Source organism: Eumetopias jubatus, unplaced genomic scaffold, assembly GCF_037043125.1.
Source record: "Eumetopias jubatus isolate StellerSeaLion01/CBP00866 unplaced genomic scaffold, mEumJub1_p1.0 scaffold_11, whole genome shotgun sequence".
NCBI classification, from domain to species: Eukaryota; Metazoa; Chordata; class Mammalia; order Carnivora; family Otariidae; genus Eumetopias; species Eumetopias jubatus.
Window position 1 is genome coordinate 67345984 of NW_028274817.1, and position 13256 is coordinate 67359239.

At 38.9% G+C, this 13256-nt stretch overlaps 1 long non-coding RNA gene across 6 annotated transcripts in view; it reads left to right on the forward strand.

Annotated features, from left to right (window-relative positions):
- The window catches only part of LOC114207513 (uncharacterized), a 60249-nt gene that overhangs the window by 18776 nt on the left and 28217 nt on the right, over positions 1 to 13256 (forward strand). For 5 of the 6 annotated variants that reach the window (XR_003608862.2, XR_003608864.2, XR_003608861.2 and 2 more), the window contains exons 4-5: positions 5058 to 5202; positions 5515 to 5627. This is a non-coding gene — a long non-coding RNA (uncharacterized LOC114207513). The remainder of the gene's footprint in view (positions 1 to 5057; positions 5203 to 5514; positions 5628 to 13256) is intronic. The other variant, XR_003608863.2, reaches the window with a different exon arrangement.

The window sequence follows — 13256 nt, forward strand, 5'->3', positions numbered from 1 at the left end:
CCCTACCCATTCAACTTAACCTGGGGGTTGGCAGTTTCCCTTAGGTAGTGTTTAAAACTAGGTCACAGTTTTGAATGGAATTGTATAGATTAGACTGGGATAGATTAGGAAAGAATAGATCTGACAAAGGGTAAGTACTCTGAAATTTTAAGACACTGAGTGAAACATTGTGAGCAAACTGGCATCCTCTGGTCTGGATCCACAGCTCTAGACCCACATAATATGTCCTAAAAATCTGGTGGTTGTCGGGCTGCGGTGGGCGGGGGTAATGGGGAGTTGTTCAATGGGTATAGAGTTTCAGTTTTGCAAAATGAAAAAGTTCTGGAGATTGGTTACTCAACAATGTGACTATACTTAACAGTACTGAACTTAAAAGTGGTTGAGATGGTATAAAAAAAAATCAAACAAGAATAGTCCCATTAAACAGAAAATTTACACAGTCATCAGAATATCCTTGGGTATGTTAAATATAACACCTTCAAATTTTAAGAGTTTCATGACCATCCTTCCATTTCTGTATACCAAGGGTCTGTTCATAAACTGTGGCCCACCACTTCTTTTTTTTAACAGCCTGTGAGTGAAGATGTTTACATTTTTTAATGGTTGGGAAAAAATCAAAAGGAGAATAATATTTCGTGACATGTGAAATAGACAAAAACTCAAATTTCACATTTATTGGAACATAGCACCACATTGATGTATGTATTGTCTATGCGTGCTTTATGCTACAGTGGCAGAATAGAGTAGTTGTGACAGAAACCATATGGCCTGCAAAGCCTAAATTATTTACTACCTGGCCGTGAACAGGAAAACTTTGAGGTTGCTCTATTTCAGTAGTTACCAGATCCCTCACAAGGACCATCTTTGATGGCTTTAAATGCCTAATTAGCAGTTTTGTCATGGACTACTAGGGACTGTTATTCTATTCTAATATGTGGGGGAGAATCTCACTTCCTTTTTCCCAAATGTGACTCCCTAACAAATTCTGGAAAACTCACATTCTTGGTGAACTTCAGTTGTGGCTGGAATCCTGTTAGCAATTTCTGGTATTGTTGGCTCCTTTGTTTTCAAGAAACAGACTTCTCTTGGGCCATCCAAGCAATCTGGACCACCCACAGCTATGCATGGCCAGCCTCTAAGATAGACAAGGATCTCCTGTGAATTCAAATACAGAAAACCCTGTATTCGAGTAAAGACAGTTTAAAAAATAAAATTCAGTTTACCCTCTGAGGAAAATGTTTTGAGGATTAGAAATGGTGGTTCCAAGACTGATCTGGGAATGTTGGCAACAGGGGTTTGTATCCTACATCTAGTATGTCACCTTTAACATCTTTTTTAAAACTACAAACTGGACATAGTTAATATAAACACAATGTTTTGATATACATTGTGAAATGATTACTATAGTCAGATACCAAACAAAGTTCTTACTTAGTTAAAATTTTCTGTGTGTGTGAGGAAAGCACCTGAAATCTACTCTCCCAGCACATTTTCAGTATTCAGTACAGTATTAATTGTAGATACCATTTCATACATCGTGTCTTAATTCCTCTTTATCTCTGCTTTTTTCTTTTTTTTGTCTCTGCTTCCTCATATCTATTCAAGCTTTAGTTTACCTCCTAGCTTTGTATTCTGCCTCCTCATAAATTTTCAATTACTCATCATTAAACCTTGCTTATCTCTCTGGTGTCCTTAGCTGTATCTCATGTTTCCCAATTCTGTCCTTCACGGTTCAACTCCCTTGGCTGTGGGCCTCACTCTCTTTGCATTTCACAAACTTCATTGTTCAATGCAAGAATTTCAGTGGCTTAGCTCATGCCTGCTTGGGTAGTCACTTTCTGAGTCATGCAATAACACAGCACTTGGGTAGTGTATTCTACACCTGGTACGTTCTACTTTGGATGACAGGACAGGTGATATTCTAAAATTTATTGCTGTCTAGGACTGCCTTTTCTCCAGAACTACCTATGGCTGGGACAGTTTACCTTAGATGGGACAATGAGTGTGGCTACCGTTTAATTCAGATGTGTTTGTATTACATTTTTACATCTTGACCTCTAAGTAAATAATGCTCCTCATTTCATATATTCATTTCTAAAGATGCTCTGTCTATACTTTTGCAACTTGTACTTAAGTATAAATGTTGGAGGGTAACTAAGTCAAGCCAGATGCCGTAGTCTGAAGTAATGTCATAAAGCCACTTTTAAAATTTACTTTCCGATTTCAGAAGCACTCACCTATCTTTGATCTTCCTTGGCCACTTGAATTTTTGTCTGTCTGTCATTGTGATTGTATCACAACTGACGTTCACTGGATGTGTGGTCCTGCGACAATAATTTTGCCACGGTTTGAGGCTCTTAAAACATTCCAGCCAGGGTTGTGGTGGATGTATCTACTGTCTGTCCCACCACCAGGTAATAACCAGGTCTAAACAGTTCACATTCCTGCCAAAGTTCTGTTCATGTAGCCCAACTCCATACTGTTTTCTAAATTACATAGGATTTCTGGTTTTAAGAAATAAGACACAGGCTTTAGGTCAAGAAACAGGTGTTTATCACATAGATACACATAGTGAGGAAAATAGGGATTTTATAGGAATCTCAAGAACAGAGTGGCATGGGAATTCATCTATGGTGGCTCTAGGGACTTAAGCACATGGACTTAGTGGACCTTTTCCACTGTGCCATTGACTTAATTCAGCTTTCTGTTCTCCTGTCTTATCTACATTTTCCCTCATTCATCTTCCCTATGCCTGGCTTTGCCCTTACCTTGTCTTTGGTGACGCTTTTAGCTTCAGATTTCACCATTAATTACTCATTCTCATGGTTTCTTCTCAAATTTCAAAGAGTTTGAGCACATCTAATTGGCTTAGTTTATCTTTATTTGTGCAGTGCTTTTTCATGCTTAGACAGTTCCTAGGCTGCTGGCAGTGTATGGATAGATCCCACCAGCAGTACTCAGTGGAGAGGGTATAATACTGGATGATGTGAAACAAAACTTGATCTTAAAGGGCTGTGCTACAGCTGTGACAATAAACCGGTCTTTAGAAGGAAATGGGCAGGGGCACCTGGGTGGCTCAGTCGGTTAAGTGTCCCACTCTTGGTTTCGGCTCAGGTCGTGATCCCGGGGTCATGAGATGGAGCCCCGCGTCGGGCTCTGCGCTCAGCAGGGAGTCTGCCTGCGATTCCCTCTCTCCCCCTCTGCCTCCCCCCACCACGCACTCTCTCTTGCAAATAAATCTTTTTTTTAAAAAAAGAAGGAAATGGGTATATGTTTGGGAGGAACCAGAACTGCCACATTTAGTCCAATGATTCTCAGATTTGTGAATCTATTATCTATCCATGTTATTCCATGCCTGTTGGAATGGTAAACTGAGAACCATGCCTAGCCATAATAGAGACAAAATCATGCTTTCCAGTGTCAGCACCTCATGGTTATATCAGAATTTGTACATCATTGTCAGAAGAGAAACTGTCAAACCCTACTTGCTTATTTCTTTGAAGTCGCTGTAATACCAGCCACTACTGATTGCCTCAGAGTTTCACCCTAAATGGGTGCATGTCTGAGTCACAAAGGCAATTGGATAACTAGCGGCTTTGCCACAGTATAAGCTGGACTTCTAAAAAACGTTTCATCCTGGTATGTGGCAGGGATTGTGTGTGATTTTCATACTACAGTCATACCCTAACAATTTCAAATGTTTCTTTTTCTGCTGAGGGTCTGTTTCATGCAACTATATACCTGATACTAATTTCTATACTAATTTGATTCTGTTGGTCCCAAGAAATGAAGAATCACTCAGCCTGCCACGTTGGTAGGGGTTTATTGTATGTAAACATGTGGAGGATGGGGATTTAGTGGGACTCAAAATGAACAGTATTAAATATGGGAACTAACTAGATTCAAGCAGCCCTGAGGTACGTTAACGGCAGTACGTTTGGATCATTATTCTTGTGCTTCACCATTGACATCACTCAGCTGCTCTACATTGGCTGTTTCCCCTAGCTTAGTGGTTTTCTGTCACGGTTGTACTTTAGAATTAACTGGGGAACTTTAAAAATAAACCAGAGCAAGATATTGTGATTTAATTGGCCTCGAGTGGCCCCAGGCACCTGCGTTTTTAAAACTCCTCACTCTTCATTCTACTTTTGCGATCAGCTGGCTTCCCCAACCTTTATTTCTCTACCTTCTGCATCCTTGTGGTACTCATGGATTGTAGTAGCTCATAAATTTGCCTTCTCTTGGCCTTCATGAACTCCCTTAGAGAAGAGGCTATGGATATGACAGCATCATTGAAGTGTTGCCAAACATTTTCTGTAGAAGTCCCAGATAGTTCATACTTTGGGCTTGTGGGCCACACAGTCTCTTCTGCAACCATTCACTTGGAGAAACAACCACAGACAATGAATGCAAAATCTGTCGGCAGCCAGATTTGACCCATTGGCTCTAGTTTGCTTACCCCTAATCTATGCCCTTCTTGTTTATAGTAAAACTTATTTATTCTTTCTCAATATTTTCTTAGCTACTATTCCCTAAGTTGTTATTAACTGAATTTAAGAAGTATTTTGTAGGGGCGCCTGGGTGACTCAGTCAGTTAAGCGGCTGACTCTTGGTTTCAGCTCAGTTCATGATCTCAGGGTCCTGGGATCGAGCCCCGTGTCAGGCTCCTTGCTCAGTGGGGAGTCTGCTTGAGGATTCTCTCTCTCCCTCTTCCTCTCCCCCCTGCTTGCGTGCTCTCGCTCTCTCTCGTTCTCTCTCTCGCAAATAAATCTATTACAAGAATTATTTTGTAAAATTCTGCTTTGTCTAAAAAATTCACTTGGAGATATTGTAATAGCATTTGATTTGGATGTTCATTGGGTCAGAATTAACATGTTTGCAACATTTCTTCTCCCCTTCTAAAAACATTTATTAAACTCTTTTTATATCCTGATAATCATAATTTTCATCATGTGACTCTCCAATATTTCTTATGTCATTCCTTAGTTATTTCATGCCTTATATAGCCAAAATTAGATTGTTTTCTATTAATTTTAATAAGTGGTTATTTTTCCTAGCTTATTTCAAAATGGAAGTGCTATTGTTCCTGCTTATAAAGTGAAGAGGTACTTATAAACAATTCAGATGACACAGGATATAAAAAAATATAGTCAAGATAAGCTATAATCCCATCATTCAACTAAAACCACTGTTAAACTTCTGGTATGTAAATTTCCTGAATGTGAGGCTGTCTTTGTCTAATGTTATTGAGCATTTGTTTTATCTAATTATGCCACCTGTTCAAATTCTGTACCGGTTAAGCAATTTTATGATATAATTTGGCTACAGGAAAAGAATGTTCTTCATGTGGAAACAAGTATTCTGGTTGCATTGATGGGTATGTTTACAATCTTGTAAATTAAGAAATTGGCGTGTTGAAGATTATTTACTTCTTATTATATGTCAGCTGTGGTGAATGCCCTTGTAATTTATTTTTACACTTGACTCATCTTTTCCTTACCCACTAATTTTTAGTCACAGAAGCTGCAATGAATTCTGTCATGGCCCTGAAGTATGCTTTGTTCCCATGGAAAAGAACCTAACTGAAGACTGATAGCGTGGACATGTTTCTGGCATCAGGGATGAGGGTAAGTATGCATTTGGAAGTATTAAGAGAAGATAATCTGATAATAAAAATCAACGGCTGTAGTTTGTTAGGAGAAACTCCCTCATTTTCTAACTGAACCTAGAGAATTACTTTAGACAGTTTAGAGATAGCATATAAATCTCTGAGGCACGGTTGCTGGAAGTTAGCTACAATGGGCCACCAAAGGATTTTTACACTCCTTGAAGTCCTCCAAGTAGAGAGAATTGCTTGAACTTTTTTTTAAATTTAAAATAAGAATGGCTCGGGGCACCTGGGTGGCTCAGTCGGTTAAGCGGCTGCCTTCGGCTCAGGTCATGATCCCAGGGTCCTGGAATCGAGTCCCACATCCGGCTCCCTGCTCAGCGGAGAGCCTGCTTCTCCCTCTCCCTCTGCCTGCCACTCTGCCTACTTGTGCTCTCTCTCTGTCAAATAAATAAATAAAATCTTTAAAAAAAATAAAAATAAGAATGACTCTTTTTATCTGGAACTTGATAGTAATGTCACTAATTAAAATATTACAACTGAGACCAACAGCTTAATATCTAAAAAGAACTTCTGCATCACTAAAGAAAAGTATCTTGCTGGGAACAAGTTAAGGAAACAAATGTACCGCCTTTTTTTTTCTTTTCTTCTTCTTTTTGTTTTTTGTTTGTTTGTTTGTTTGTTTTTTAGAAAGATGCCCTCTCAAAACAAAACCAAATGATTTGCCTAGCTAGGAAGATGCATTTCTAGGCACAGTGAGCCACTCTTATCCGTTAGGGAAAGTTTTCTACCGGCGTAGGGAACCGTTTGCCTGTAAAGTTCCCAGATGCCAGCCAAGGCCAGCCTTGCAAAGCAGGCCTCTTTGAGGATAGTAGTCTTAGGCTTGCTTATGTTAACTCTTTTCTGTGTACATGGGTTGAATGTATAATAAAAGGTCGAAATTAGAGCATTCTGTAATTGATCACATTCAGACCCTGTTTAAGGGAAGAGAGGGTGGGCCACTTTGGTAAGAGTGAGTTTAAATACATGATTTCTGTTCTGTTTGGGGCATGTGAAAAAATTGGAGAGTGTCTGTTTGGGACACTTGTATGTCAAAGTGTGATCTAAGCTTATGTGTAAAGTATTTGTCACAAAATCTTTGATACGCTAGCTATTTTTTTTTTTGCTTCCTTTTTTTCTCATGCTATGGTGACAGTTAACCGTGAAAAGTGTGTTAATTTTTAAAATTCCTGTGTCATTCCTTCCCCACACGTTAATTTGGAACTTGACATTCAAGGAACCATGCTTTAAGAAATAAGTCTAAGGGAATGAAATTACTGTTCTGTCGTCTCACATGAATTTAATTAGAAAACTGAAAGCTAGTTTAAAATAAACAGGCCTTTCCATTTGACAAGATTTAAAAACAGATTAACTGGCTATCTGGACATAAGTCAATTTAGGTAATCATATTTTTGCCCATTATCAGAAATTAAAGGAATTGCTGTAACCTCTTTCATGCATTTTCCTGATACAGTTAAAAATGTTGAGGGGCACGTGGGTGGCTCAGTTGGTTAAACATCCAGCTCTTGGTTTTGGCTGAGGTCATGATCTCGAGGTCCTGGGATTGAGCCTGCTTGTCTCCCCATCTCTCAGCCCCTCCCCCCCACACTCTTTCTCTCTCTCTCTCGCTCTCTCAAATAAATAAATCTTTTTAAAAATGTTGAAGTCTGCACACCAAAATGTTCACATTAGTTATCTTTTGAGGCAGGTTTAGGTAAGTAATTGTTATTTTGGGGGAGGGGTGTTTTGGTTTCCTTGATTTTCTTTTTCTTAATGAAAATATACTATGTTGAGAAAAAGTGAATAATTAATTTGGTAGTTTAACAAACTACTCTGACACCACCTGGCTGTCCTGCAATTCAGTTCCCTTCTGAGGCTAACTACCCCAAGTTAATGCCACATCCCACAAGTTAAGGGGCAGAGCCTTCCTGAAAACTGCCTTCCCTTCAGCAAGTCTTAGGTCCATCTGTATTTCTGACTAACTAGCTAAATTCAGTGGTTCCCACGACCATCTCAAGTTTGTTAATTTGCTAGAACAATTTCCATAACTCCCTGAAAGCACTATACTTACAGTTTCAGTATAAAGGATACAGCTCAGGAACAGCCAAATGAAAGAGATACACAGGACAAGTCTTGGGGGGGGGGGTTAGATAAGGAGCTTCTATGCTCTCTCGCCTTGGACTCGGGTAACGTCGCCTTTTTGGCACATCAGTGTGTTCACCAGTCAGGAAACTCCTGTTGTGTGGTGTGGGTGTCCAGAGTTTTATCGGGGATCTTATTATGTCATTGGCCACTTGATTAAGTTCAGTCTCCAGCCCTTCTCTCCCTAGAGGTCTAGGGGCTGGGGCTGAAAGTTTCAGCCTTCTAATCCTATGCTTGCTCTCTCTGGCATGGCCATCCCTTCTCCGTGGAAACTATCCTAGGGCCCACCTTGAGTCATCTCGTCAGCATAAACTCAGGTGTGGTCCAAAGGGGCGTCTTATGAATAACAAAAGAAAACTCCTTTTCGCTCGGTGGTTTTTTGGAGCTCTATGCTACCAACAGGGGACAAAACCCAGATTTATTACACAGTTTTATATTTTGCCTCTGGTTTTGTAAGGTTTTTGTTATGAGGAGCAAAAGTGGTAGATCCAATGAGGGGATCATGATTTGCAAGGCTACAGAGGATAGTGGGCAGTAAGGGAGGTAGGGATTTTGGTGGAAATCTGTCAAAGGAACTGGTGAGTGGCTATGCCTCTCTGGGATGAGAACTAGAAAGCCATCAGGAAATGGAGGCTTCTGGAAAAACCCTCTCTGTTTCTTTATTGGCCATATTTGGTCTGCATTTCTGCTCTATCATCACCTTGCCTCTGATTGTTTTTGTTCCCTCCTTCTATGTCCTTCTTCACCCTAGAGCTTTTGCTGACTTGTAGGGTTTTTTTTTAATTAATTGTATTTTTTTTATTTTAATTCCAGGATAATTAACATATAGTGTTGTATGAGTTTCAAGTGTACCATATCGTGATTCAACAACTCTATATATTCATTACTCAGTGCTCATCAAGATAAGTGTACGCTTAATCCCCTTCACTTATTTCATCCATCCCCCACCCACCTCCCTTCTGGTAACTATCAGTTTGTTCTCTATAGTTTAAAGAGTCTGTTTTTTGCCTGTCTCTTTTTTCCTCCCTTTTCATTTCTTTTGTTTCTTAAATTCCACATATGAGTGAAATCTTACGGTATTCGTCTTTCTCTGACTTATTTTACTTAGCAGTATACTCTCTAGCTCCATCCACGTTGTTGCAGATAGCAAACTTTCATTCTTTTTTATGGCTGAATAATATTCCTTTGTCTATATATACAGCATCTTCTTTATTCACCTATAGATGGACAATCGGGCTGTTTCGATAATTTGGCTATTGTAAATATGCTGCAGTAAACATTAGGGGTACATATATCCTCTGGAATTAGTGTTCTCATATTCTTTGGGTAAGTACCCAGTAGTGCAATTACTGGATCATAGGGTAATTCTATTTTTAATTTTTTGAAGAACCTCCATATTGTTTTCCAGAGCAGCTGCACCAGTTTGCATTCCCACCAGCAGTGCATGAGGATTCCTTTTCCCCCACATGTTTGCCAACACTGTTTCTTGTGTTTTTGATTTTAGCCATTCTGACAGGTTTGAGGTGGTATCTCATTGTAGTTTTGATTTGCATTTCCCTGATGATGTGTGGTGTTGAGCATCTTTTCACATGTCTGTTGGCCATCTGTATGTCTTTGGAGAAATGTGTGTTCATGTCTTCTGCCCGTTTTCTGATTGGATTATTGTGTGTATGTGTGTGTTGAGTTGTAGAAGTTCTTTATATATTTTGGATTCTAACCCTTTATCAGGTGCATTTCTATACACTAATAATGAAGCAGCAGAAACAAGAATTAAGAAAACAGTCCCATTTACAACTGCACCCAAAATAACAAACACCTAGGAATAAACGTAACCAGGGAGGTGAAAGACCTACACTCTAAAAACTATAAAACACTGATGAAAGTAATTGAAGACGACACAAACAAATGGAAAGATACTCCATACTCATGGATTGGAAGAACATATATTGTTAAAGTGTCCATACTGCCCAAAGTAATGTACAGATTCAGTCCTTATCAAAATGCCACCAGCATTTCTCACAGAGCTAGAACAAACAATCCTAAAATTTGCATGGGACCACAAAAGACCCTGAATAGCCAAAGTGCTTTAATCTTGAAAAAGAAAAAGCTGTGGGGTGCCTGGGTGGCTCAGACGGTTAAGCGTCTGCCTTTGGCTCGGGTCATGATCCCAGGGTCCTGGGATCGAGCCCCGCATCGGGCTCCCTGCTGAGCAGAGAGCCTGCTTCTCCCTCTCCCTCTTCCTGCCGTTCCCCCTGCTTGTACTCTCTCTCTCTCTAAAATTAAAAAAAAAAAATCTTAAGAAAAAGCTGTGGAGGTATCACAATTCCAGAGTTTCAAGTTATACTATCAAGCTGTAGTAATCAAAACAGTATGGTACTGACACAAAAATAGACACATAGTTCAGTGGGACAGGATAGAAAGCCCAGAAACAAACCCACGATTATATGGTCAATTAACCTTCAGCCAAGGAGGCAAGAATATGGAGTGGGAAAAAGTCTCTTCAACAAATGGTGCCGGGAAAACTGGACCACTTTCTTACACCATACTCAAAAGTGAACTCAAAATGTATTAAGGCCCTAAATGTGAGACCTCAAACCATAAAAGTCCTGGAATAGAGCTCAAGCAGTAATTTCTCTAACATCGGCCATAGCAACATTTTTCTAGATATGTCTCGTTGGGCAAGGAAAGCAAAAGCAAAAATAAATGATTGGGACTAATCACAATAAAAAGCCTCTGCAGAGCAAAGGAAACAAAACTAAAAGACAGCCTACTGAATGGGAGAAGATAATTTTCAAATGACGTATCCAATGAAGGGTTAGTATCCAAAATACTCATGGTTTCTGCTTCCTCATGAACTAGGTCCAGTTCTAGTTCTTACTTGGCTATGCATATTTAAAACTTGAGTGCTTAGAAATTGTCAGCCTTTCATCCTGACTGGCTCTTTCTTAGGCTAGTCAGCTGGGGGTTGGGAGTACTAGTGTTGGGCTTAGAAGACAGAGAGACTTCCCTTAGGATCCAAGGGAAGACAGGCTTACTACAATGGAAATCACTTCTAAAACAACATTAAAATGTTTCTCTTTATAAAGAGTACTTAAAACATTAAGGATATTAAGGGTATCAGTCCTTTTCGTAATACCGAAAGCAGAATTCTTTTTTTTTTTTAAGATATTTATTTGAGAGAGAGAGAGAGGGAGAGCTTAGGTCGCGTGCACAAGCAGGGGGGAGGGGCAGAGGGAGAGGATGAAGCAGGCTCCCTGCGGAATCACGTGGGGCCCGATCCCAAGATCCCGGGATCATGACCTGAGCCAAAGGCACACACAACCACTTAAACCAACTGAGCCACCTAGGTAACCCAAAGCAAAATTCTTTTTTTTTTTTCTTTTTCTTTTTTTTTTAAAGCAAAATTCTTAATATGAAAGATTGGTAAATGTCTTGACATAAAATTTAATCAAGTTTAAAGTACTTAAATAAGTGTTTGACTTTGGATTTATTTTTAGAAAGGAATTCTAAATGCCAAGACTGACTGACTATGTTTGCTTATGTATTTTTTCTATCCTTCCAAAGTCTTCTAATATTTAATCTTTTTTTAAAAATTTTTATTTATTTGACAGAGACATAGCAAGAGAGGGAACAACAAGCAGGGGGAGTGGGAGAGGGGGAAGCAGGCTTCCCGCGGAGCAGGGAGCCCGATGTGGGGCTCGATCCCAGCACCTGGGACCATGACCTGAGCTGAAGGCAGGTGCTTAACTAATGAGCCATCCAGGTGCCCCCTAATATTTAATCTTTTTTTTAAGTGAAAAGGATTTGCTTTTTTCTCTCAATTGTTTAAGTATTCCTTTTGTTAATTAATCCATCCTTTGCTCACTGGTTTATAAATGCACCTTTATCTTTTTATGTCTTCAAACATAGAAGCCATAAAATAAGATTGATAAATGCAGCTGTATAAATAAAATACTTCATGTCAAAAAGCACTGTAAATGAATTTGAAAGAAAAATGAAATACTTGGAAAAATATCTGCAGCACATTATTAAGTTTTGATCTCCATTAATATATGAAAAGCTTCTAAATAAAAACAAGAGACTGTAGTTCAAAATGAACAATGGGCATGAACAGACAGTTCATAGAAAAGCAAATGACACCCAAACCTTTGTGAAAGAATGCTGAAGCTCATTTATAAGAGAAATGTGAAATAAAACTACAGAAAGTTAACATTTGAGAACTTTGTTGGAAGGACTGTGGGAAAACTGGCATTCATAGAATGTTTGTTGTACTACAAAATAGTGTATGATCCTTATAGAGGGCACTTTGGAGATATTTATCAAAATTATAGTTGCCTTTTTTCTTTGAGTTAATGATCCCTCTTTAGAAATTATCCTACATATCTGAAAATGTGAAACAAATTGCCTATGTAACATTGAAGAGTGTTTTATAATAGCAAAAGATTGGAAACCACCCAGGGGCCCATCAGTGTGAAACTAGTTAAACTGATACATTGACACAACAGAATACTACTAGGTTACTGTAAAAATGAATGAGGAAGCAGTGATATGTTTTTAAGTGAAACTAGTGAAATATACATGCTTTATGTTTAGAAAAAAAAACATGGGTAATATAAAAGTGGTTACCTCTTGGTGCTGGGGGAATGGGGCATTCAGGGATAAGGGCAAGAATTTTCTATATATAATTTTTTGGTGGGGGAAGGTAGCAGAATATGTTTGGAAGGTTCCAGTGACAAAATACACCTTTAATTTTTACTCTTTTATATATTTGTGTAAATTTCTAAGTGTATTGTGTTCACTGACCTGTTGATTTCTTTTACCTACTGGTCTTTAAACTATGTTTTAATACGTGTTTTTGAAAAACAATTGTGGTAGTGTTCACTCATTTGTTCTTTTGATTAGCTTTTTGTTCAACTTGTATTAATTAAATGCCTCCCATGCCATGGCTACTGAACATAGAGTTATGCACATAGTAATTTCTAGATTTTCTCAGGGAGTTCAGTATGCTAGGGGAAGTGTAGGGTATGTAGGAAGGTTGCCTGACAGTACAGAAGATAGGAAGCCAAGGTAGGAGGGAGAGGAAGACTTTGAAACACTGGACCTCGGGGGAATTTTCACCAAAATGGCATCCTAAGGCAGGATCCCACTTTGGGAATAACTAACCAGGCTAACATTGGTATATCTTGTTCTCTGAAGGACTTTTGGTATTGTCACAACGGACTTAGCCCTATATATATATCTCCACAGGATAATATTTTTAGGGCTTAAGTTGCAACTCTTAGAGGTTCCAAGGGACCTAATTTTGTACATTGGGTGTTCTGCTAAAATTACTGTAATTTTGCATAAGGAATCATGTGACCTAATTTTGTACATTGGGTGTTCTGCTAAAATTACTGTAATTTTGCATAAGGAATCATGTCACTCATAAATGTAGCCCTTTTCATAATGTCCCTAGATAAAATTTTGT